The sequence below is a fragment of the Hakea prostrata genome, chromosome 4 (genome assembly GCF_041222555.1).
Source record: "Hakea prostrata isolate BN-2017 chromosome 4, UWA_Hpros_2, whole genome shotgun sequence".
NCBI classification, from domain to species: domain Eukaryota; kingdom Viridiplantae; phylum Streptophyta; class Magnoliopsida; order Proteales; family Proteaceae; genus Hakea; species Hakea prostrata.
The window spans coordinates 52,606,871-52,633,032 of record NC_142603.1 but is presented as its reverse complement, the minus strand read 5'-3'; the positions used below and the strand labels follow the sequence as shown (position 1 = coordinate 52,633,032).

At 39.2% G+C, this 26,162-nt stretch overlaps 1 protein-coding gene and 1 non-coding gene across 2 annotated transcripts in view; one reads left to right on the top strand and one right to left on the bottom strand.

Annotated features, from left to right (window-relative positions):
- The window catches only part of LOC149019535 (calmodulin-binding transcription activator 5-like), an 80,318-nt gene that overhangs the window by 23,619 nt on the left and 30,537 nt on the right, over positions 1 to 26,162 (top strand). The window lies entirely within an intron of this gene.
- Positions 21,280 to 21,374, bottom strand: LOC149019536 (small nucleolar RNA Z103). The gene has a single exon (XR_016173319.1). It is a non-coding gene; the product is annotated as a small nucleolar RNA Z103 (small nucleolar RNA).

Here is a 26,162-nt window from a genome sequence, read left to right as displayed (position 1 = left end):
GTTCGAATAGGGAAGAATAAGAACAGAAAAAAGAGGAAAGAAGAAGAGAAGAAGAAATTCGATTCAGTTCCATCTCGCTTTGAATAGGGAAGAATAAGAACAGAAAAAAGAGGAAAGAAGAAGAGTAGAAGAAATCTGCCGCTGCCACTGCCGCTTCTGCAACTGCCGCTGCTTCTGCAACAGCAACTGCAACTGCTGCTTCTGCAACTGCCGCTGCTCCTGCAATTGCAACTGCTCCTACAACTGCCGCTGCTCATGCACCTACATTGAGTTATTTCTTCGTTTTTTTCTTGTTTTTCATCTGAAAGAGACGTTCCTGTTTGAGGGGTTTAGTTTGTAAATTTACATTCTTTCAGGGATATTTTGGTAAATTTGCATGTTTGTAGGGACATATTTGCAAATTTACACATTTTTAGGGACTTATGTGTAAATTTGCATAGTTTCAGGGACCTAATTGCAAATTCAGATTTTTCAGTGACTTATTTGTAATTTCCGATAAAAAAAGAAAGAGAAAGAAAGAAAGAAAGAGAAAGAAAGAAAGAAAGAGAAGAAGAAGAAAGAAAGAACACTCTGCGACGTTTCAGTTATTGTTGAAGGGTGACGACTGAAGAACTGCAGCCAATTTTTTGAACATGGCGACTACCAATGGTACTACTGCTCCCACTGCGAACATTACCCCACTCTTTATCCTCTTTCTGTACGATTTAATGGAACATATTATTTGATCTGGTCTCAATCTGCTTACCTTATTATTGCCAGAAGAGGACGTTGGACACATTACAGACACAACTATCAAACCTACTACCACAGGAGTTTCACAGGATAAATGGATCTCGAATGACTCTCTTATTATGTCATTCCTTTTGAATTCCATGAATCCAAATATTGCCCATGCATACCTATTACTTGATACTGTTGTCTAAATCTGGAAGGCTACTGCTGAAACATATGGACAGTTGGGGAATGATGCACAGGTTTATGAGCTACGAAAGAAGCTTCATGAGACTACCCAAAAGGAATTGACTGTGGCCTAATATTATGTTGAGTTGCGATCTCTTTGGCAAGAGTTGGATCATTATGGGGATTATCACCCCACTAATCCAGATGATTTGACTACTTCTAGGAAGCACGTTGATAAGATTTGGGTATATGACTTCTTGGCAGGTTTGAATGTGGAGTATGATTAGATCAGAGTGCAAGTATTAAGTCATTCTCCCTTTCCTACACGCGAACAATCTTATGCCCTTGTTTAGTGTGAGGAAAGCCATCGATTAGCCATGTTTCATGGTCCTATTGTGGAGAAATCAGTCTTACAGTCTGTTAGCACTAAATTTGATTTGGCTAAGGAGATTGTCAAGTGTGAGCACTGTCACAAACCATATCATACCAAGGCCAATTGTTGGAAGCTCCATGGGAAGTCTGCTGATTTTGAGCAAAAAAGAGCATAAAGAAGGGGAAAACTGAAAGCTAATCTTTCTGAGACAGTTTCCATAATACCCTCTGCAGACATTGGTTTTTCAAAGGAAGAGTTAGCTACTCTACGACGTATTCTGCAGTCTTCTACTATCGGTACAGCTACTACTGCTTTCTCTACTACCCATACCAACTCCTACCTTGCTACTTCAGGTAAAACTTTTATGGGCTACAAAACTTTCTTCAGTTTCTGCTCCTTGGATCATTGATACAGGAGCCACAGATCATATAACAGGTTCATCCTCTTTTTTCTTACATTATGCTCTAACTTCCAGAAAAGATAAAGTTCGAATTGCTGATTGCTCATGTTCTTCCATTGCTGGAAAAGGGACCATTCAGCATTCTCCATCACTTTTTTTGTCTAAAGTTTTACACGTTTCCTCTTTCTCTACTAACTTGCTCTCTATCAATAGTCTTATACATGAATTGTAAAGTGATTTTTTCCCCATTTTACAGTGTCTTCTAGGATCTGGTAATGGGGAAGGAGATTGGACGTGGTAAACTACACAATGGACTTTATCTGTTGGAGCCAATTGGAGGATGTACTTCTGCTCTGATTGCATCTCCTAATCAGGTCCATTCGGTAATATCCGACCTTTAGTAGTGGCACCGTAGGCTTGGTCACCCCCCTTTAGGAACTCTTAAGAGAGTATTTCTCGATTTAGTTTCTTCTTGTCGAAAGGATGAAATTTTTTATGAAGCCTGCATTTTTGTGAAGAAGACTTATTTTACTTAGTTACTTTCCTTTTGGACTCATTCATATTGATGTGTGGGGTCCTTGCCGACGTGTGTCTATTACTGGCCATAGGTACTTTGTTACTTTTATTGATTGTCACTCTTGTTTTACTTGGATTTATCTTTTGAAACAAAAAATGAGGTTTTTTGATGTTTTCGTGATTTTCATAATATGATTAAGACTTAGTTCAATGCTACTTTGAAGATCCTTCGCAGTGACAGTGGCACAGATTATATTGATGGTGAATTTCAGACATATCTCTCTGACTCCGGCACCAGACCAGTTCTGTTAATACTGCTGCCCAAAATGGGGTTGTCGAAAGGAAGAATCGGCATCTTTTAGAGATAGCCTGTTCACTTATGATTGCCATGGTGGGAGATCTCGCGAGATATCTTGCCTTTTTAGAAAGGCGAGACGAGATCTCTGGCGAGATCTGCAATCTCGCAGATCTCATTGCAGATCTCGCTCGAGATCTCGCCAACGGGACTTTTTTAGCTGCTTTAGGGGCTTTTTAAAGCCCCTGTCTCGCTCGAGAGAGGCATCTCTCGCCTCTCTCGAGCCTCTCTCTCTCCTCTATCTCGCTGGAAGCCCATATTTGGCCGGAATTTGGCCGGAATTTGTTGGGGATTCAACATAGCAACATCATCAACTCATCTACAACAACAAATTGAAGCATATTTGTAGTGATTCAAGCATATTTCAAGGGATCTTCAAGAAATCTAAGATTTTCCCCAAATTTGATTTTTTTTCAAATATAAGGTTCTACAATGATTGTATGAGTGTGATATAAATATATGTTGATGTTCAAGCTTAGATCTACACTTTCATGGAAACAAATTTAATTTTCTGTTATTAATTTTTTTTTTTAATTTTCGTATTTAAAAAATATATTATCTAAAAAATTAAAATTAAAGATTATAAATAAATACTTATGATATGAATGTGATTATTATTTATGTTAAACTACATTTAGAGGGCTACAATCTCATGTATTAATATTTTGATTATCATGCTTGTTGTATTTTTTTTATACTTAAATAATTAAATAAAATAATTATGAAAAATAATATTTTATTAAAAAATTATCTGTTTTTTTTTTAAAATGATGCTTATATTATGTAGTTTATTTTAAAAATACAAACATGTCTTATTGAGCATTGTATATATGTTATCTTAGAACAAAGTGTGTGTTTTGTTGTTTTATAAATTATTTTTACATAAAATAATTATAAAAAATAATATGTTATTAAAAATTTATCTGTTTTTTTTTTTAAAATGATGCTCATATTATGTAGTTTATTTTAAAAATACTAACATGTTTGTTTGAGCAGTGTATATATGTTATCTTAGAACAAAGTGTGTGTTTTGTTGTTTTATAAATAGTTTTTACATGTTTTTATGTATCTAAAAATTATTCTAATGATTATTTGGGAATATTCATGATTCATGTATGTATTTCAGACTTTCAATGCTGTACATTTGAATCTTAAATGGCAACTAGTGGGAGTGGCGGCACTGGTAGTGGGACTCAGGACATTGCTTGGCAACATGGGGATCCACTGACTGCTGACAAGAAGAAATCCCGATGCAAGTATTGCCTCAAGACTTTGAATTTTGGTGGTTCAACCAGATTAAAGCAACATTTGGCTGGTGGTTATAAAGATGTTGCCAAGTGTCCCTGGGGTTCCTTATGAAGTCCAAAAAACAATTGCGGCAACTTTAAGGGGAGGGAAACAAAAAAAAGGAAGAGATGGCACAAAAGCAAAGGGAATTTGAGGATATAGTGCTATCTAGACCTACTCTTGATGTTGATGAGGAATCAAGCGATGATGAAGAGAGGAGGAGGGTTATGGGTGTTGAGTCACGAGCCGAATGGAGACGAGATGAAGGCTCGCAATGGAAGCTAGCGAGACAGTCCTTACATGCCGATAGTGTGAGGCAATATGAACAAACAAGGGGAGCAGGTGGTTCGGGGTCAGGGGCATCTATGCCACCTAGACATAGTTTTCAGGGAACTGAGACTGAGAGGACCGAAAGGAGGAGGAGGAAGACTACACATTATGATTCCAAATTTGACCAAGACCCCTCCCTCTTCAACCAACAAAACATCTATCAAAGAAGCATTCCCTATATGTTTCTTTGGAGGTAGAGAAGGCGAGAGGGAGGAGGAAGCTAGGTTATCAATCAAGCAAATTCATGCTCTATAACAACATTGCACCCAATGTAGCCAAAACACCATACTATCGGGGGATGATCAATGCGAGTTGCTAGGGCGGTGTAGGGGTTAAAGGCCCAACAGACTTGGGAAGTAATGAATAAATATTTACCCAAGGTAAAGCAGAGGTGGATGAATACATTGAATCATTAAAAGAACAATGGAGTACATATGGTGTTACCGTGATGGTTGATGGATGGACTGGTCCTACTAGACAGTCCATCATTAATTTCATGGTGAGTCGCAATGGAAAGACATCCTTCCTCAAGTCGGTGGATGCCTCGGATAAGATCAAAGATGCCGACTACCTTTACAAGCTTCTTAGGGAGGTGGTCCTCGAGGTAGGGCCAAAGAATGTTGTCCAAATTGTCACAGATAATGGTGCAAACTTCAAAAAAGCTGGTGAAATGTTGATGAGGAAGAAGAGCAGCAGGATCCACCTCTTTTGGACACCATGTGCTGCTCATTCGATTGATCTTATGTTGAAGGACTTGGGGAAAAGAAAGTCAATCAAGATCTGTGGTTGAGAGGGCTAGAAGGGTAAGTAATTTTATTTATAACCATGGTTATGTCTTGAAGATGATGAGGAACCATTGTAAGGGTGATCTAGTCGGACTGGATTGACTAGATTCGCCACCAACTATGTAGCTCTGAAAAGCTTCCAGAAGAAAGTGGTGGGTCTTCGGCACATGTTTGTAAGTGAGGAGTGGTTTGGTTGGCGTGGATCTAGCCATCCTGATGCATTACTAGCCCAACAAACCATTGCTGATGATTCCTTTTGGAGGCAGCTGAATAGGACACTGGGCATTATAGAGCCTATTGTGTTTGTTTTAAGGATGGTGGATTCGGAGAAGAAGTCCACAATGCCCACATATATGCTGCCCTCCAGCAAATGAAAGAGTTGGTTAGAGCTGCTGCCCCTAGCACCTTCAAATCCTACGAGAGGATCATCGATAATAGATGGGAGATGCACTTGATGCATCCTTTGCACTTGTTTGGTGAGTCACTTTTAAGTCTTTAAGTTTTTGTTGTATACTTTAATTTAAATTCTTTATTTGTTATAACTTATAACTTATAATTTATAAACAAGTAAGTTAGTAAACAACCAAATCACTAAGTCACTAACCAAATTTTTTATTTCCACAATGCAAGCTTACTACCTCAACCCAAAGTACCATTACAAGAATGATTTGGGGCTTGATGTAAAGTTGATGACTGCGGTGCAAGAGGTGGTGAATGAGCTTGTGTCAAATCCCATCATGCAAGGGACAATTAATGGAGAGGTGAGAACTTATTCAATTGTTTCTTCAACTTCTTGCATTAGTGCATTAAGCATATACATAATACAATAATTGAAGAATTGGTGTACGGATCGGGGAGTTCGGGGATGCCTCCGGGAGTTTTGGAAAGCCTTCTGCAGTTGCAACTAGGAAAAAAACTGATCCTGGTAAATAGTTCACTACTCTATAAGTCATTAAGTCTATAAGTCTATAGACTATAAGTCTATAACTTTATAAATGATAATTGATAAGTTATATAAATATAAAGATTTGCTTGCCTAATGCATTCTTATTTTTGGTTATGCAGCTGACTGGTGGTTTCTATATGGAATTAGTGCGCCAAATCTCAGGGACATAGCAATTAAAGTACTCTCACAGACTTGCTCATCCTCTAGTTGCGAGAGGAACTGGAGCACCTTCTCGCTCATCTATAGTAAGGTACGGAACAGATTGGGGAGTAAGAGGCTCGAGAACTTGGTGTATGTGCATTACAACATGAGATTGAGAGTAGGGCACATACAAGATAATATAGATGACGACAATCGTGAACCGATTGAGTTGACTGATATATTCCACGAGCCCCCCGCAGAAGATGAGGAAGATGATGTCATATATCAGTGGGTTAGGGATCGAGGTGGCCAGGTCTTTGGATGGGCCGGAAGGGCAGCCCGATCCTACCATTGCTTCTTCTTTGTGGGCCCGAGATGTCGTGGCCGAGCACCTATCTTCTGATGAGGGTCAGGTTGCTGTAGCGGCATCAAAAGGATCAGCTGTACCATTTATGGAGCCACCTGGTCGACTTCAAACAACTGAGGTGACAACTAGTAGTGGGGATTTAGATGATGATGCCGATGATACCACTCATACCAGACGGCCAAGTGGCCCAAATCAGACATCGAGTTCGAGTCATGGAGGCAGTCAGGCTGGTCGTGTTTCTGGTGGAAGTCAGCGTCAACAAAGGGAGTCACCTGACTCACCTCCACCAGTCCGAGTCATCCGACACATGTGAGCCACAGCTTCCCTATCTCTCGGACTTATAGTAGGAGTTGGAAGAGCGAGATCAAAGCAAGGGTAGGGGCAACCGAATGATGATGCGAGCATGCATGATCTTGAATTGAACATGGGAAGCATGAGCCTAGATCAGAGTGATTCACAACAGCAGAGCCTGTCATCGGGGTACCAATACGGGGATCACAGCACCGGGTCAGATTACGGTGGGTATTCTTCTTATGGAGGTCATACTATTCCTCAAGACCCTTCACCTGGAGAGTATGCATATGGGAGTGAAGGTGGGTTGTTAAATGAGTGGTTTAGAAACCCGTACCCAAATACTCAACAACTATATGAACAACAACAACAACAATGGCTCTTTCACCCACCCACGATTGACGGTTATCCTGCATCGCTATTCCTCCAAAGATTCGACATGCAAACATATAATGATCATATAAACCGATATGTGACATACTTCAGTGATCAATTGACTTGGGAGTCATATGTGGCCACCGTTCAAAATCAATTGATGCGGAATGTTGAGTGATACTCTTAGTCTTGTAACTTGTAAGTTGTAAGTTGTAATCTTCTTAATTCTTATGGAGTTATGGTTGTAAAATTTTGAAGACATTTAAGTGTTTAACAATTTATTACTTTGAATCTTTGATAGTTTGAAGTTTGAACTTTGATCACTTGTTGGCTTGATTCTTGAATACTTGATGTGTAATGTTATTGTATATTTGTATTTGATACTTGATGGTTGATAAATGATAACTCATTAACTTGAAGTCTTGAATTACTTGATATCTTTACATAATTACATTACATGTTGTCTCTAACTCTTTAAGACTCTAACTCTATATCTATAATCTCTATTCTCTAAGACTCTAACTTTGCATTTCACAGAATTTTGGTTTTACACATAGGGTCGACGTAGGAGACATAGTTAGGGTTATTTTCTCACAAATCTAAGGCCACCAATGTGTTCAAAAGGCCTTAAATAGGCTAAATACCAAGTTTCAGCCCAACCAGAGCCCTAAAACTCACAGAGATGGGCTACCGAGACTACCGCCAATTTTTTGGCATATCTCGACCGAGATCTCGCCATCTCGGTCGAGATCTCGGTATTTCTGGGTGGCGAGATCTCGCTCGAGAGTGAGATCTCCCACCATGATGATTGCTGTGAATGTCCCTGACCAATACTGGAGTGATGGTATACTCACTGCCTCTAACCTTATGAATAGGATGCCCAGTAGGATACTTGGTTTTAAATGCCCTAATGAGCTTCTCCATCTTCTTTTATTATTCCCCCAAAGGTGTTTGGATGTGTCTGTTATGCCATAATCACAACCCATCAAAGTAAGCTGGCTCCCCGTGGCCTATGTTGCATTTTTTTAGGGTATTCTGCTACTAAAAAAGGGTAAAAATGTTATCATCCTCCTTCTAGGAAAACCATTGTCTCCATGGATGTCATTTTTAATGAGTTTTGCCCTTACTATATACCTCTTCAAGGGGAGAGTCTTAGAGGAGAGGTGCTATTTCCAACTCTAGACCTTTCTATCACAATACCACACCACAACTTAGGAGTTTAAGAAGTGTTTCCTAACTAGGGGGAGACTTTAGCCAGTATACCTAAGGACTGAATCATGTGAAGAACCTGGTCAGGGGGAGATCACTTATGTGAGGCACACTATTGAGGTCTTTCAAAACAAGATTGACCCGATTATGGAGGTGCAGACTTATCAGAGGAAGAATTACAACCGGCTAAAGTAGGTGGAGAAAGGTGACACGTTACCACTTCAGTCTCTTGCTCCATAATCAGATTCTACTGTTCCCCTTGAGGTATCTTCTTCTAATCTTCCTATTGCTGTGAGAAAAGGAATCAGATCTTGTACTCAACATCCCATTGTTAAATGTCTCTTATGACGCTTTGTCTGACTCTTACCGTGCTTTTATATCCTCTCTATCATCTATATCTGTTCCTAAAAGTTGGCGGGAAGCCTATGCTAGTAAGAGATGGAAGGCAACTATAGTAGAGGAAATGCTGGCAATGAAGAAAAATGATACTTGGTAGCTGGTTAGACTTCCTCCGAAAAAAAATCTAGCGGGCTGCAAATGGGTGTTTGTGGTTCAACAAAATATGGATGGATCAGTCAACAAGTTGAAGGCTAGACTAGTTGCAAAGGGGTTTACACAGACCAATGTGATTGATTATCAAGAGACTTTTGCCCTTATTGCGAAACTGAACACTGTCAAAGTTTTGTTATCTGTAGTTGTGAACAAAGACTGGAACTTGCACCAACTAGACGTAAAGAATGCCTTCTTACATGGGGAGTTAGAGGAAGAAGTCTATATGGAAATCCCACATGGTTTCTCCGACAATACTGTAGGAAAAGTTTGTTGGTTGAAGAGATCAATTTTTGGGTTAAAACAGTCTCTTAGATGCTGGTTTGGACGCCTCCTGAAGGCAATGACTTCGATTGGGTACAAGCAAAGCTATGATGATCGTACACTATTTGTTAAGAAGTCAGGTACTAACATCGCACTTCTAATTGTTTATGTGGACGGCATTTTCATCACAGGGAATACTAGTGAAGAAATTCAAAGGTTGAAGGACTTTCTTGGCAGAGAGTTTGAGATTAAAGATCTAGGGAAGTTACAGTACTTCTTAGGGATTGAGGTGGCTCGATAAAAAAATGGTATATTCCTATCCCAAAGAAAGTATGTCCTAGATTTATTATCAGAAGTGGGAATATTAGGGTGTAAAGCAATTGATACCCCTATTGAAGTTGGAGCTAAACTTAAAGAAAAAGAGGGAGAACCAGTGGATAAAGGAAGATACCAAAAGTTGGTGGGGAAACTTATTTACTTGTCTCACACTAGGCCAAACATCACTTATGCCGTGGGGATAGTGAGCCAATTCATGCATGATCCATATTTAGCTCATATGAAGGCTATTACCAGAATACTACAGTATTTGAAGGGAACTCCTGGAAAAGGAATACTTTTGTCACCCACTAATAATCTAAGAGTAGAAGCATACACTGATGCAGAATGGGCTGGATCTCCAGACAGGAAGTCAATTTCAGGTTATTGGACTTTTGTTGGAGGTAATCTAGTTACTTGGAGAAGTAAGAAACAGAATGTGGTAGCTTTATCCATTACCGAAGCTGAATATAGAGCTATGCTTCGGGTAGTTTGTGAGCTACTATGGTTGAAAGGCTTGCTACGAAATATTGGAGTCCAAGTTCCAAACTCTATGATGCTATATTGTGACAACAAGACTGTTGTTAGTATTGCTAATAATCCGGTGCAACATGATCGAACTAAGCACATTGAAATTGACAGGTTTTTTGTCAAAGGAAAGCTGGAACGAGGGCTTATCAACATGCCTTTTATGAGGTATGGAGACCAAGTGGCTGATGTTTTCACTAAGGTTTGAAAGAAGGAGATTTCCTTCCTATTGTAGGCAAGTTGGGCGTGACTAATATCTATGCCTCAACTCAAGGGGGAGTGTTGGTTGAGTTCTACTAGGAGTTCAACTCTATTAGAGTTTTTGTTCATGTAAATTTCTATTTCTTGTTACCCAAGAGTATTTATGTAATAGTGTTCTTTCTAGTTTATTATATAAATAGAGGGCTTGAGATCACACTGATCAATAAGCCATTTTACCAACATAGTGTTTCTCAACACGGATTTATATGTAATTCAGCTAAAAGTTGTATTTTCCTTCTTTCCTCTTTTAACCTTTAACCACTATACAGGTGTAGATGTATTTTAAAGATCCCATTAAATAATGAACATGGGCAAGAGTGTGACACATTGTTGCCTGCGGTTTCCTCTTCCAACATTTCTCTATTTGATAAGAAGCTGCAGTTTCTTGCAACACTCCAGCAACAACCCAATACAACCTGGTATTTCTGGCAATAGTTCTCTCCTGAGTGAGGCAATCATTCAGTCCCAACTGAAGCAATTAATGGAAATAAAGCAAAATAAGAATGAATAATGGGAAATGGACTTGCAACTGAAGCATAAACACCTATTAACCTACTAAATTCTTCCATTACATTATAAGACTGAAGCAACCAACAAGACACACCCTAGTGAACTCTCTTCAGTTCGCTCATTGAGGGTCTTTCCCTTCCTACAAGCAAGCTTTTGTTAGGGTTAGGGATTTAAGCACGAGGTTGCTTAAAGCATTACACCCTGAGTATCTAGTTTGGAATACCCAGACCACTGCTTCCAGCTAGTATTTATAGAATAAATACTGAATTCTATTGGTAATTGGACTCTCCTACAAGGCCCATTACATCGTTAGATCGTAACTAATCTGATGGCTCATATTAGAACATAAGTTGAGTATGACCCAAATACCTCAACAATAAGTTGGGTATAACTTGAGTACCTCAACCTAATTGGGTATGACTCAAATACCTCAACAATCTCCTCCTATGTTCTATATATGGCTCTAGGATTAGTCCCAGAAATGTAAAGTTCAAACTCAATACAGAATCATTCATAACTTTCCAAATTGAATAATATCCAATTAAATTCAAATGAATACTTCAAAATAGAATCATTTGTTTTAGAATCAATCTAAACAAAATCAAATCAAATTAAGGTTCTATATAAACTATTTAATTTGTATGGACAATTAATAGTTCCTTCTAGCCTTGAGCGATTTTACTCATCAAGTAAATCATCCTCGTCGAGCTCCAGATTAAGTTGCTCTCCTCCATTTTCGTCATTTCCTGTAAATTTTCAATGAATTTCATAAGAAAATGAATCCAATCATTTAGACAATATATATATACAAGTATCTAGTTCTACTAAAAGAACTTAGTACATTTCCATATAATGACTGAAAGAACATTTGCACTCTCATCAAGTTTCTCTACAAGAACAAGATCTAAATGGTTTATTTTACCAAGAACCATACCATGTTTCTATTTGGAATGTTATAATCATCTTGTCCAACATAGTTGTTGATTGTGTCATCAAAATTGGAATGACAAATCTTTCTATGGAAGACATATCATCAGATGTGGAATGATATATAGATAACAATAACATCATTGAAACATATTTAACAATTTCCATATTTCTTGTTTGGAGTAATAAGGTAATCAAGCTTCATATAAAGGTTGCTACATCATCAAAGTGGAATGACTTCACAAAGCTTTATACTTCACAATCTTACCAAATTATCTGAAATATGTACATTGTCATGAATGCTAACAATGGCTAGATCATATTCGAAACACTTCAAAATAACATAGAAATTTTGGATTAAGACCTACTTATGTGGTCTTTAACCCCACTTCCCCCACAGTTTTGAATGTTCGATCTTTGTCTAATCCCTTTGTAAGGGCATCTGCCATGTTCTTCTTTGATCTTACATCAATCAAAGAGATCACTCCTTGTTCAATAAGATAATTCAGCACAGCCTATCTTAGCCTAATTTGTCTCCTCTTACTATTATAGAGTGAGTTATTACCTATCATTATCGTTGCTTGATTATCACAGAACAAACTCAAAGAAGTTACCTTCAAGTTAACCAATGGAATATCCAGGATCAAATCTCTTATCCACTCTGCCTCATCCCCTGCTAAGGCTAGAGCATATAATTCTGATTCCATAGAGCTCAGAGCAATGCAAGTCTGTTTCTTAGATTTCCACGCAACAACTGCTCGACCTAGTGTAAATATATAACCACTAGTGGATTTGCTGTTTCCTATGTCTGAGCACCATGATGCATCAAAATATCCTTCCAAAATTGGAGGATGTCCAGTATAGCAAAGGTTATAGTTTGTAGTACCCTTAAGATATCTCATTAACCTTTCAAGGGCAGTCCAGTGGTCTGTACTAGAATTACATGTGAAGCGACTCAGCATGCCTATTGTATAGGCTATGTCTGGCCTAGTGCAACTCATTGCATACATGAGACTACCAATCAGTTTAGAATATTCTGACTGATTCATAGCTTTACCAGTATTCGGTGTAAGCTTTTTGTTATAATCATATGGTGTCTCTACCAGTTTGCATTCACTATATCCCCATCTAGAAAGTAGTTTTTCGATATAACTGGATTGGCTAAGGGTAATTCCTTGTTCAGAAAAACTTACTTTCATACCAAGAATGGTGTCTACAACACCAAGATCCGTCATGTCAAATTCTTTAGCTAAGGTTTCTTTGATGTCACTCACTACAGAATGATCAGAACCAAGAATCAGCATGTCGTCTACATACAAGCAAATAATTACAACGTTATTTGACATAGACTTATAGTAAAGGCATTTATCAGAGTTACTAGTTTGAAACCCAAAACTCTTTATTGTTTTGTCAAATTTTTGATGCCATAATTTAGGTGCTTGTTTAAGACCATATAAAGATTTGTTTAGTTTACAAACTTTATGTTCGAGACCTTTCATGACATACCCTTCAGGCTGGTTCATGTAAATTTCTTCAGTTAGGTCTCCATTGAGAAAGGCTGTTTTTACATCCATTTGATGCACAACATAGTGCTCAATAGATGCCAAAGCAAGAAGAATTCTAATCGTGGCTAGATGGCAGACCGGTGAGTAGATATCAAAGTAATCCACCCCACTGACTTGAGTATAGCCCTTAGCTACTAAACATGCTTTATACCGAGCTACAGAACCATCAAGATTTAGTTTCTTCTTCAATATCCATTTACAACCAACACACTTGGCACCTTTAGGTAAACCAACTAAAGTCCATGTGTTATTTTGTTGTAAAGAGTGCATCTCATCATCAGTTGCCTCTGTCCATAACAAAGAATCCCTAGATCTCATTGCTTCCTTCTAGGTAGATGGATCATTCTCTAAATGGTAGGTTACATAGTCATCACCAAAATCTTTGGGTACTCTATCTCTTTTGGAAGTACGCCTAAGTTCTGATTCAATGATCAAATTGGGATTAGTGTCAACAGTAATTGGTTCAGATTCCATTATCAATTCTGTAACCATTTCTGTTAGACCTGGTAAGGTTCTGCCTTGATCTCGAAGAAACTTATCTTCAAAGAACACTGCATCCCTAGATTCATATCACCACATTGGTTGATAGATCCAAGAACCGGTCTGCAGCACTATCTTTTGCACATCCTAGATATACACAAATGTTTGTTCTAGGTCCTACCTTTGGTCTTTTTGGGTCTTGTATCCTTACATACGCAATACAACCCTAGGTTTTTAAGAGGTCAATTCTACAAGGATGTTTATACCATAGTTCATATGGAGTCTCAATCAATTTTGAATGTGGTAACCTGTTCAGAATGTGATTCGCAGTTAATGCTGCTTCTCCCCAATAACAGGAAGGCATGCCAGCAGTCAACAACATGGAGTTCAACATTTCGTTAACGTCCCGTTTTTTACGTTCAGCTATGCCATTTGATTGTGGTGAGTAAGGTGCAGTAGTTTCAAAAATTATACCTTCAGAGGCACAAAAAGTTTTGAACTCTGTCAAAGAATATTCACCTCCTCTATCACTTCTAAGCCGTTTAATTTTCAAATTTAATTGATTTTCAACTCTACTCTTAAAAATCTTGAATTTTTCAAATGCTTCTTCCTTTGATTTTAACAGATAAATATGACAATATCTGGAGAAATCATCTATAAAGGTAATTAAATACTTCCGTCCTCCTCGAGTTGTGAAATTTTTAAAATCACAAAGATCAGAATGTATTAGTTCTAAAAGTTATGTGCTTCTAGAAACCTGACGAAAAGGTTTTTTAGTAATTTTTGTTTGGGCACACACTTCACATCTGTTAAAACCTTTAGACCTATCTAATGGTATATTATAAATTTTGGAAAAATGGACCATCTTCCTATAGTTCACATGTCCCAATCTATAATGTAATGTAATAGGATCAATTAAGTTTGAACTAATATGGTTTATGGTCTCTGATAAACCCCTGATATCAAGAGTCTATATTCGACAAGGAAAGCACTCCCAAGGAAACGATTGACAGTTTGAAGAGTGAAGAGAGTTCTGTCGTTTTCAGTAGAGTCCTATTGCATTCAGGCGACTGGCAAATTTGAAGCATGAAGAGTCCTTCTGCGTTAAGGTTATTAGAATTAGATTTAGAGAGTCAAGAGTCATAATACATCTAGGTTAGAGTTACATTACAGTTAGGTTACTTTTGAAGAGTCCTACTCGAAGTAGGCTGATTTTGTTAATTAATTCGATAGGAATGTAATTACTATAAATAGGGGGGAGGATGAGTAGAAAGGATATAGAGAGAAGTTTATGTGAGAGCCATTGCTCTTGGGTAGCCGTAGGAATCACCTACTGCTGGTAGAATGTATTGTTTCTTATTCAATTTTTATTCAAAGTCCCTTTTTTCTTCTTGAGTTATTCCACCTTGTTAAGTAGCCTTATTCAGGTACCTAACAGTCTCATTTCCTAAACTTAGTTTATACATACCATGAATTAGATAAGCACGACCAAAATAGTGAGAGTTAACAGTTAAAGTTAAACTAACACTATGAAAAGAAATACACATGCCAGCATTGCATAAAAGGCTAAGTGAAATTAAATTCTTTTCTAAATTAGGAACTACTTTAACATCTTTTAAAGTTAGTTTCTTACTTGAAGATAGAATCAGATCTGCAGTTCTTCTGTGGGTTACCATGGCTGATGCTCTATTGGCAACTATTACAGTCTCTGAAACCTTGATGCTGTCAGTCAGTAAGTTCTTATTGTGGCAAACATGACATGTAGCTCCTGAGTCCAACCACCAATCTGAAGAAGTACTGGTCTTGACCTCCTTTGTGCCTACCATGGCTACAAAATGTCTAGGCTCAGTGTTATCAATCGTCATGTTGACTTCTTTCTTTTTAGTGTGTCCATCACTCCTTTTTGGTAGTCTACATTCAGATGCATAGTGTCCCCATTTTCCACAGTTGTGGCACTTGCCCTTCTTCTTGTGTAAGATAGACTTTTTGGCCTCCAACTTCTTGGGTTCACTCTTGTGTGGCTTGGTTTGCTTAGAATTATACTTGGGATAAGTGACCATATTCACAGCAGATTTTTGTCTATTCACCATCTCCAAGTTAATACTAAGTCTATTCTCATCTTCGATTCGTATGAACCGTTTGGGATCATCCAGCCCCACCTGTACCTTTTTCCTATACATCTCAGTTTTAAATGAGTGCCAGGTCGATGGTAACTTGTTAATAATTGTCCCAACAAGAAATTGATCACAAACATCTACTTTTTCTGTGACTAGTTTGGATCTCAGATTTTCAAGATCTGTAACTTGAGGGAGTATTTCTTTGTCTTCAACAAATTTGAGGTTCAGGAATTTGTCCACTAGATGAGTTTTGGACAATTCTTCCTCCTTTTTATATTGAGCATCCAAGTTGTCCCATATTTCTTTAGCACTTGCAAACTTGTTGTAGGTTTCTGCAAGTCTATTTGACAGGACATTCAACAAGTAGTCTCTGCAAAAAACCTCATCTTTTTTCCATTGTAATTCACTGATTTCCTCAACAGTATTTTCAAAAGAGGATTCTACCGTATGAAACACTTTCAGATACCGTAATCCAAATTGTGTTTTTCTTTTCCAGGTATTAAACTCAGATCCAGTAAAAGTCTAGTTTGACCATGTCAATTGGAACAACATCCATTTTTTATCCTGGATAAATACAGTAACCAAAGAAGATACAAATAAAATTAATTAATGATAAGACTTCCATTAATTTCCAACATATAGAAATAATCAAATCATTATCAAACTTTCATTACCGAATTACAAAACATCATCAAATCTTACTTTTCAAAATTATGATGTTCAGTTGGAAAAGAGAGAAAAAGGGGAAATAAAGCAATGTTTAATCTTTCTTTGCTTTATCACTGTTTATTGTCAGAATAAACAAATGTATCAAAACAATATTTCTGTGACCCTCTTTTCAAATCAATGAATAAGACAAAAAAGGATACTTACCAAAATTCAATGCAATGAAAACAATAAAGAATTCGATTCTTCCTCTTTTCAAATCAATGAATAAGACAAAAAAGGATACTTACCAGATTTCAATGCAATGAAAAACAATAAAGAATTCGATTCTTAAACCTGAGAACATAAAGTTATTTTGTCTTTTGTGTAAAATACTTTTTTAAACATAAAACACTTTATGTCTACTTCAAAAACCTAATTCCAAGAAAAATGTCATTGTCAGGTTAACCAAAAAGTATGGCTGTCAAAGTAAATTTCAAAAAGGAAAAAACCTTATGTCTACTTTAAGAACAATAAATTCGTTTGCTTTTGTTTCTCTGCAAACAAGTTAATATTATCTCCAATTTCAATGTCTCCAATTTCAATGCATGACCAAAAAAGGAACTCAATTTATGAAAGAGAAAAAGCAAGTGTCAACAGTAATGAATACTTTGTTAAAAGTTCACCCATTATAATAACCTGCTAACCTGCAGGAGCTAAAGTACCTTTAACGTTATCATTCCGCCTGGTCATTCATCCGAAATAGTTACGACAGATCGGATTTCTTAATCGAAACAAAAATTGTTCCGCCTAATTCATTCAAGAATTATAACAAATTTCTAAAAGAAAATTCTATTCTTTAGAAAGACACCAGGTACAAATATAAGTAGACACTTACTTGTGCGAAGGAGTTGACTCACTCTAAATTGCAGATAACTTTGAGTCGAGCAGCGTTCGATCACCTTCTCTGAACAAGAACTTCTCAAGAAAAGTTAATGCTTTAAGATTGTTAGGGTTAGGGATTTAAGCATGAGGTTGCTTAAAGCATTACACCCTGAGTATCTAGTTTGGAATACCCAGACCGCTGCTTCAGGCTAGTATTTATAGAATAAATACTGAATTCTATTGGTAATTGGACTCTCCTACAAGGCCCATTACACCGTTAGATCGTAACTAATCTGATGGCTCATATTAGAACATAAGTTGAGTATGACCCAAATACCTCAACAATAAGTTGGGTATAACTTGAGTACCTCAACCTAATTGGGTATGACTCAAATACCTCAACAGCTTCCTCAACACTATCCATATCCCCCCTATATATTCCTTGACGTCACTCTAAAATAGTCCCAACAAATCGTAATAAACTCCTTTACACGTAGGCCAACTTGATAGTGGCTGCTCCCAGTAGAACCCTGCCACCTGTCTTTGTCCTTTTGTAGCTCATTATATCTGCCACATGGTTATTTGGATTAGATACCCTACAGTCCCTCTATCCCTACACCCTCAACGTTAGTGTCCTAACACTATACTTCTCCCTTCCTCATCCCCTTTGATCTCAACCCTTCCCATTCTTAGTGATCCATTTAGTTTCCAACTATTATGCCATTGTTTGATATTATATTTTTGTGTGGGATAGTTAAATATTAAACATCTTAATGAGTAATTACTTGATTCTTTTATTCAGACAAAGGCTTAGCTCTCTTTTCTGTTGGCTTAAAATCAATGAAGAGATATCTTTTTGCATACACACAAGTGAAGCTAACTTTTACCAAGGTTGGTGAACTCAAAAAAGTCACCAGTTCCCTGAGCCAAGACATAGTGGACATGGATGGGCTTCAATCCAAATTTGCCTTGACAGCGTAAATATGTAATGTAACTGCTCTATTGCCACTCATTTTTTTTTTTTGTGAATTAAAAATATATTAGAAATTATAAACAACCCAAAGGCAGAGATATACGGGGGGGGGGGGGGGAAAGGAAGGGGGACTTAAGGCTAAAAGTGCCTTGGAGTCAACAAAGAAGAATGTAGGCCCCAGGTAACAACAATGTGTTTGTTCCTTGGGGAGTCTACCACTGGTTTGGGAGCAAGAAGAGAGAGTTTGGAGCTGATGTCCTTATAAGAGGCCTTCCAAATTTGCTTGAAATAGAGAGATTTGGGGGTCCATCTACATAGGTTTTGGTCCAACCAAATATGAGAAGCTCACGTGCCAAAGAAGAGCTTTCCCACCATGTCAACAATAAAGGAACCATTAAAAGAAGAGGTGAGACAGCGACACTCGGTCTTGAAGGGTTGAGGAGATCGAGGAAAGGGCGTGAGTCTGTATTGGTCTAAAGGGGTAGGAGAAGAAAAAGTGGTTAGGGTCTTCAGTTTTTGGACAAAAGATGTAGGAGGGGGAGGCTTAGATGGATCGACTAATGAGGATGGTTGGGTTTGGAGGTGGTGGGATAGGGCTCTCTAGGCAGTGAAAGCTTGGCAAGGAATATGTCCCTTAAACCAGACTAAGTTGTTCTAGATGACCTTATGTCAGGGGGTTTGATTGTGGTTTCAGGTTGAAGTGAAGGAGAAGGATCCTTTCTTGGAGGGTGGCCAGAGGTGGGTGCCCCCATACTGGGGAAGGGATTGGAGAGGGGGGGGGGAGAAGGGACCACTCTGGTAAAGCTTAGGCGGATGGCTTGAGGGGATATTTTCATTAGGGATGGAGGAGGAGAGAGGGGACTCTTTAGGGATCCTGGAAGAGTAGATTGTTCTGGCTCCTACAAGGTTTGGAGAGAATAGCAAGAGGGTGCCAGGAGTCAAGGTAGAAGGAGATATCTAAGTTGTCAGCAATGGAAAAGAAAATGGCAGAGAGGGCAACAGGGCTAAGGGCGAGGATGGATCTCTGAGTCCTAGATGGGTTAGCGGAGTGGGAGCGGTCCAAATAAAGCCTTTTTTGAGGAAGTAAGAGTAGACCAAATAGACCTAAATGGTTTTCTCTATAAAGGAGCTTTCCATATGAGTTTGAGGAAAGTGGCAATGTTGTAGTCCCTAAATCTCTAGATGTCAAGGCCTCCTTTAGATTTGGGTCTACGAAGGGAAGCCCAGCTAGTAGAGTGGAGAAATTTAGGGGATTCTTGGCCTTTCCAAAGGAAGTTGCAGAAGAGAGAAAGGAAGGATTCATAATCTAGTCCTAAATTGGTAGGACAACAACTAGGTGCTAATATCTAGGATCCACTGTGAACCAGCCAAATTTGAGTAGGCCAAAAGATTTAAAACAGCGTGTGGGTCCTTTATAGTTCAATATCTTGGAAAACTCAAGAATCTTAACCATTTTGAGATGAGATTACATGCATGGTTTGAGTTTCATGAGTTTTCATATGTTTCGAGGTCACTAAAACAAAACATACATGTGAAACAAAATTGATTTCTTGATTGGGATTTGGACTAGATTTCGTTATTTAGGTCCAAAATCTTGGGAACTTTGGAATAAAGAACACCTATTTAGGTAACTATTTTTACAGTATGATCATTTACATGTGTTAATAGTACTTAGAGTTTGTTACACGACACCCACTATTTTTGGAGTGAAACTAGTTATCACCCACTATTATGCTATAAATTTCATGATACCCACTTGAAAAATTACTAGTTACCCACATTTAAGTTTTGTTGTTAAATAGTGGGTAAAATCACCTAAATGCCCTTACTCTTATTTAAGTCATTCAAAAATTTGAATTGAAACTACGTAAATGCCGTTTGGGCAGGGAAATTACAAAAATACTCTAGCCTCTCTCTCTCTCTCTCTCTCGTGCAACCTATCTTCTTTTATTGATATTCAACCCCTTTTCGTACTTCTTCACTGAATGTTTCCAGTGTTGGAGTTTTGAGATTGTCTGGAAGGTTAGGAATTGATTTCAAATGTGAATAGAAACGGATTTCAGATTTGGATCTCCCTGAATCAAGTATGGAGTCGAAGCATTTGTCGAAACAATAGAGTATCTAAAAGTCGTCTCCACTTTGTCTTCTTTCTCAGATATTGATTTGATTTCCCTCCCAAAGTACAACTTAACATATGCCCTAACAACATAGACAAATCGTCAAACACAAGAACCATGAAGATGAATATGAAGGGAAGAATTGTTGGAGTTCGTCCAGATTGAAATCCATTGAACCCTAAAAGTCTGGTGTTATTCCTGTCACTTCTCTCTGCGAGCTTCAGTACCTTCAAAACTGAATATTGGATTGAATTCATTGTATGAAACCATTGGAGATGGTTTGAGGAACTGCAGCAAGTTACGCTACTTAGATCTTCAGTCTAATTCCTTCCAGGGAGCAATCCCAGATTTGTCCACTCCCTCCCGGTTAGAGCGTTTGAGTTTGAATTCCAGTGGATTATCCGGTCCTTTTCCATGGAGTTCATAAGAAATCTTGCTATTCTGAGTGTTGAAGGCAATATCTTCTACGGGGCTCCATTCCCTGTGGAGGTTTTGAAGCTGGAGAAGTTGTATCAGTTGTATCTCACAAATTGAAGCATCAGAGGAGAGATTCCAAAATTCCGATTTATTGTTCTTGGTGTAGAATTGTGCTTGCTGAAGCGTAAGGTCTTAGATTTGAGCTTTTATTTACTTGATTTTTGTTACTGTTGGCAGTGAGAAGGAGAAGATTGGATTCACTGGCTTATAGATCCCAAAGAATTTGAGATGATTAAACAACACTGTTTGAATCAACGTCGATCATATGGGTAAAGTGTCATTGCCTCCATTCCATTCGCTTTAGATGAATCAACATAGTCTAGGATACTGAAACAAGAAATGAAACAAATTTAACAAAAACAAAGAAAAAAACTTTTAATCGCTAAAAAGGATGGATCAGATTTCTGGCTTGGATTCCCCGAAGAAGAGAAAAATACCTTCGTATCATCAGAGTCGTGCAGTTGGAGAAAGAATCATCACCTCCATCCATTCCATACGATCTTTGTTTTCATCCTAAGTTAAACCCAATTGCATAAAAACGGAGATTCAAACATAAATAAAATGTAGGACAAATGAAACAAAAGAAAACATTTATCCAGATTTGCTTTATGAGATCTTTCTAGACCACTCACTAATTTTTGGCAGAAATGGAGATCTTGGAATTCTCGCACTGTCTCATACAAAACTCCCACATGATGATCATACCCGGAGAGCTGGTAATCAGTATTCTTGTCGCTTGTTATCTCAGGTAGAATGATTTGATTTTCGGTGGGTGAATTCTGGTCAGGGGAAAGCCGGCAGTGGGTGCAGTTGTCTCCGGGAGGTGGAGGTGGTCTGATGGTTTCCGGCGGTGGACAGTTTTCAGCAAAATATAAGATGGGTGAAAGAGAATACCTTCACCCATCTAAGGGTATTTGTGTAATTTTAGTGCCCTGAGTGCATTTAGGCAATTTGAATTTTAAATGACTTAAATAAGGGTAAGGGAATTTAGGTAATTTTACCCGCCATTTAAGAGCAAAACTTAACTGTGGGTAACTTGTAATTTTTCAAGTGGGTGCCATGTAATTTTCAACAAAAAAGTGGGTGGTCACTAGTTTCACCCCAACAATAGTGGGTGCCGTGTGAAAAACTCTAAAACTTAAAATAGGTTTCCACGAATGTGAATTATACTTCAAGAATATTTAGATGTGTGAAAATACATTTAGATTTGACCGCATAAACACCCACAAGAGTGCAAATGCATAGACATCCATTTGTCTTCTGCCTCCTCTCCCTCTTTCTACCTATCCATCGTTTATGGCTTTATCCGCCTGGTTGATTGTGATCCTCTTTGGATTGACCTTCACTCTCTCTCCTCTTCCTTGGTGGGTCAACCCTGGGGTATCGGGGGGGACTTCAATATCGTTCGTTTCTCGAATGAGAGAATTGGAGGTAACCCCTTGACCCTGTGGCTATTGATGCTTTAAATTCCTGGATTGACGATGCGGGTCTTTTTTTTTATCTTCGTTGGTTTGGCCACCGGTTCAGTTGGTAGATCGGGATCTGCCAGTATTACCTCCAAACTTGATAGGTTTCTAGTCAACGACCCTTGGATCACTCACTTTCCCTCTTCTCATGCCCATTTCTACCCCGTCTCCTCTCGGATCACTCCCCTTGCCATCTTAACCTACTTGATTATCCTTCCTTTGGCCCCAAACCCTTCAAGTACTTTGATATGTGGGCTTCCGGCCCTTCCTTTCTTCCCACTGTCATTAATGCCTGGTACCTGGTACCAGCCCCATCCACTACAATTCTCTCCCTTTTGTGGCTTTTGCCTGAAAGCTTCGGAACTCAAAAATAACCCTCCATTCTTGGAACTTTGCTACTTTTGGTAATATCTCCTTTAGAGTCACCTTGTGTAGGTTGGATCTCTCTAGAATTCAATCCCTTCTTCAGATCGACCCTCTTAGCCCGTTGTTGGTTGAGGAGGAAAAGTCTCTTTCCTTGCTCCTATCCTCGTTTGCATCCTAAGAGGAAAGCTTTCTCCGCCAAAAATCCGGCATCAAATGGCTTGATCTAGGAGACGCCAACACCGCTTACTTCCATTGCTCTCTCAAAGCTCGCCGCAACTTAAATTCCCTTCCTTGCCTTTTTACTAGTAGTGGTGCTTGGATCTATGACCCTCCTAGTATTAAGGCAGAATTTATCTCCTTTTCAAATCTCCTTTCCCCCTCGTCTCTCCCCTCCCTTCCCTTAACTTCTCCCTCTTACCCTCCCTTTGCTCTATCCCCTCCCCGGAGGAGTGCCATCCGATCCCATAAAGCCAACAGGGCTCCCGGTCTCGAGGGCTTCAACATGGGAGTTTTCTTGGCCACCTGGGATTTCATTGAGCCCGACCTCATTTATGTTATCCACAGCTTCTTCCTTAATCCTTCCCAACTCTCCTCCATCAATAATACCTTCCTCTGCTTCATCTCCAAAAAGCCTGGTGCTTCCTCCCTTTCGGACTTTTGCCCCATTTCCCTCTGTAACCTCCTTTATAAATTCATCTCCAAATTCCTGGCCAATCAAATTAAATTGGTCATTCCTTCTCTGGTGATTCCCAATCAATCTGCATTCATTTCAGGCCGTAGCATTTCCGACAATATCCTCCTCTGTGCCGAGATTGTTTAAGGAGTTGATAGATCTGCTCATTCCCTAGCCGCTCTCATGAAGGTTGACCTTTATAAAGCCTTTAACTCTTATCTGATGGGATTTTATTAGTGAAGTCCTCTCAGCTATGGGCTTCCCCCCTCCTTTGTTCACTGGATCGAGACTTGCATTTCCACTCCTCACTTCTCAATCATCACCAATGGTTCCCCTGCTGGATTCTTCTCTTCTCGAGTTGGTATCCGCCTAGGGTGTCTCCTCTCCCGCTATCTCTTCACCTTAGCTCTGGAAGTTGTCTCTCGTCTCCTCCAATCCAAAACTGATCAACTTCTCATTTTTCCCATTCCCAAGTGTAAATCCCTAAAGCTCACCCACCTTGCTTTTGCGGATGATCTCATGATTTTCTCAAAGGCTAACCATTCCTCTATCTCTTCTATCCTTTCCATCTTCTCCTTCGAATCCCTTTCGGACCTTAAAGTCAACTTTGAGAAATCCACCATCTTTCTCTCAGGAATCTCTGACGCCACTAGAGCTTCCCTCCTTCAGCTATCATCTGGGTTTAGCCTTGGCTCCTTCCTGGTGACCTACCTTGGACTTACCCTTATCCCTGGTAGGCTCACCCGCCACCACTACTCCCATATGCTTGATCATATTTGGACAAAGCTCCAACTTTGGAAGAGCAAGTTGTTTTCGTTCTGCGGGAGAGTGGTGCTTATCCGTTTTATCCTCCAATCTTCCTACCTTTACTGGTGTGGTATCTTCTCCCTCCGTAAATCCACCATCCACTCTCTGGAATCCATCTTTTGTGCCTTCCTCTGGAAAGGCCAAGATTCTTCCCGCTTCCTTCATCCCATTTGCTGGAAGACTATTTGCCATCCTAAATCTGAAGGAGGTCTTGGAATCCACCAAATTCTTGATATGAATATGGCTTGTCTCATGAAACTCATCTGGAAGATTGCCTCCAAACATGATTCCATTTGGGTCTCCTGGGTCTACTCCTACCTCTTTAAGACTGACTCCATTTGGACTGTCCCGCTCCCCTCCAACCCCTCCTGGATCTGGAGAAAGCTACTGCTTCTCCGTGGTCGCACTCTCTCCTTCATTTCTGTCTAGGTTTTTACTGGCGCCACCACTTCCTTTTGGCTTGACCCCTGGCATCCAATGGGTATTTTGTTCACACTCCTTGGCCCCATAACTGTCTATAACTCTCACATCCCTAAATCCATACCCCTCTCCTCCTTTATTTCCAATTGCTCTTGGTCCCCCCTCCCCTCACCCAAGTCTCACATAGCTTTGGAGCTCCCTCCCCCCCTCTCATCCCATCTACTGCCTCAGCTTTGAACCTCCTCAGAACCCCCTCCCCGCTGTCCCATGGACTCCCCTTGTTTGGTTCAAAGGTCACATCCCTCGCCACTCCCTAACCCTTTGGAGAGCCCTTAACCTCACCCTCCCTACCCAAGCATTCCTCATTAGCTCGCCACATCCCCTCCAGCCCCAACTTTACCCTTTGTTGGAACAGTTCAGAGGACCTTGACAATCTATTTTTCTGTTGCCCGCTCTCCCGCTCTGTTTGGACCTCAGCCCTGACCTCCATTTGGCCCAAATCGCGACTTGGCTTTGCCCGAGATTGGAATGGATCCTGAGAAACTATGCCGGTGCCACTATCTGCGACCAAGTGGGTAAGCTTGTCTTTGCTGCCATTGTCCACCATCTTTGGTGGGAGTGTAACATGAGAAGATGGACTTCCAAATCCCAATCTCAAGATATGACTTGGAATGCCATTTATTTTGATGTTTCTTCGAGACTTCACTCTATTCCCCATCCAACTGTTGTTGACTCTCCAAGAAATAGGCTGATTGTTAGTTCTTGGAGTCTCGCTTCTTCTATCCAGTCCCTTCCTTGACTGGTCTTCTCCCCCTCCCCCTCGCTATCCCCTTTGTATATGTGCTCTTGATTGCTTTCCATAATTTAATTAATTTTTCATCCAAAAAAAAAAGTTTCAGCGAGATTTTGGCCTAATCTCGAGTTTGGTCATCTCAAGGTGGTTGAAACCTCGAGGTGAAATGAAGTCTTGATCCTTGCATACAAGACACAAAACTGCACAGTTTTTATTTTTCTTTTACTGAAGTTACAAATATTTCGAGAACACTTATGGTATTCTATTGTTGGACCAGGGTAAAAGGTGCCTATAACTTATTATTCCCTGTACTTGGGTTGGCTTTCTCAGTAATATGCATTCTTAACATTCCATTGTGTCTTGTGGTTTGTAGTAGAAATTTTAAATCTTTAATTATCACTTCAATATGTATTGCATAATTGTGTCTCATAGCACTCAAACAATGTGTAGAATATCAAGTATTAACCTAGGATGCAAAGCCGAATCATCTATTTAATGGTTCTTTTTTCCCCATCTCTTTTTGCCAATTGAAACATCATTCCGAAATGGAAAAATGAATAGCAAAAACTCGTTGAGATCTAGAGAAACTCGATCTGGTTGAGAGAGCTGTTTGAGACAGATTTTGAACGTCGGACTAGGATTAGATATCTGTTGGAGTTTGATGATTAGGTTTAGTCGAGTGGATGATGTGGGATAGTATCGGTGGTTTAAGATTTTCCGGAGGTATTTTGAATGCTGAATTTCAAACT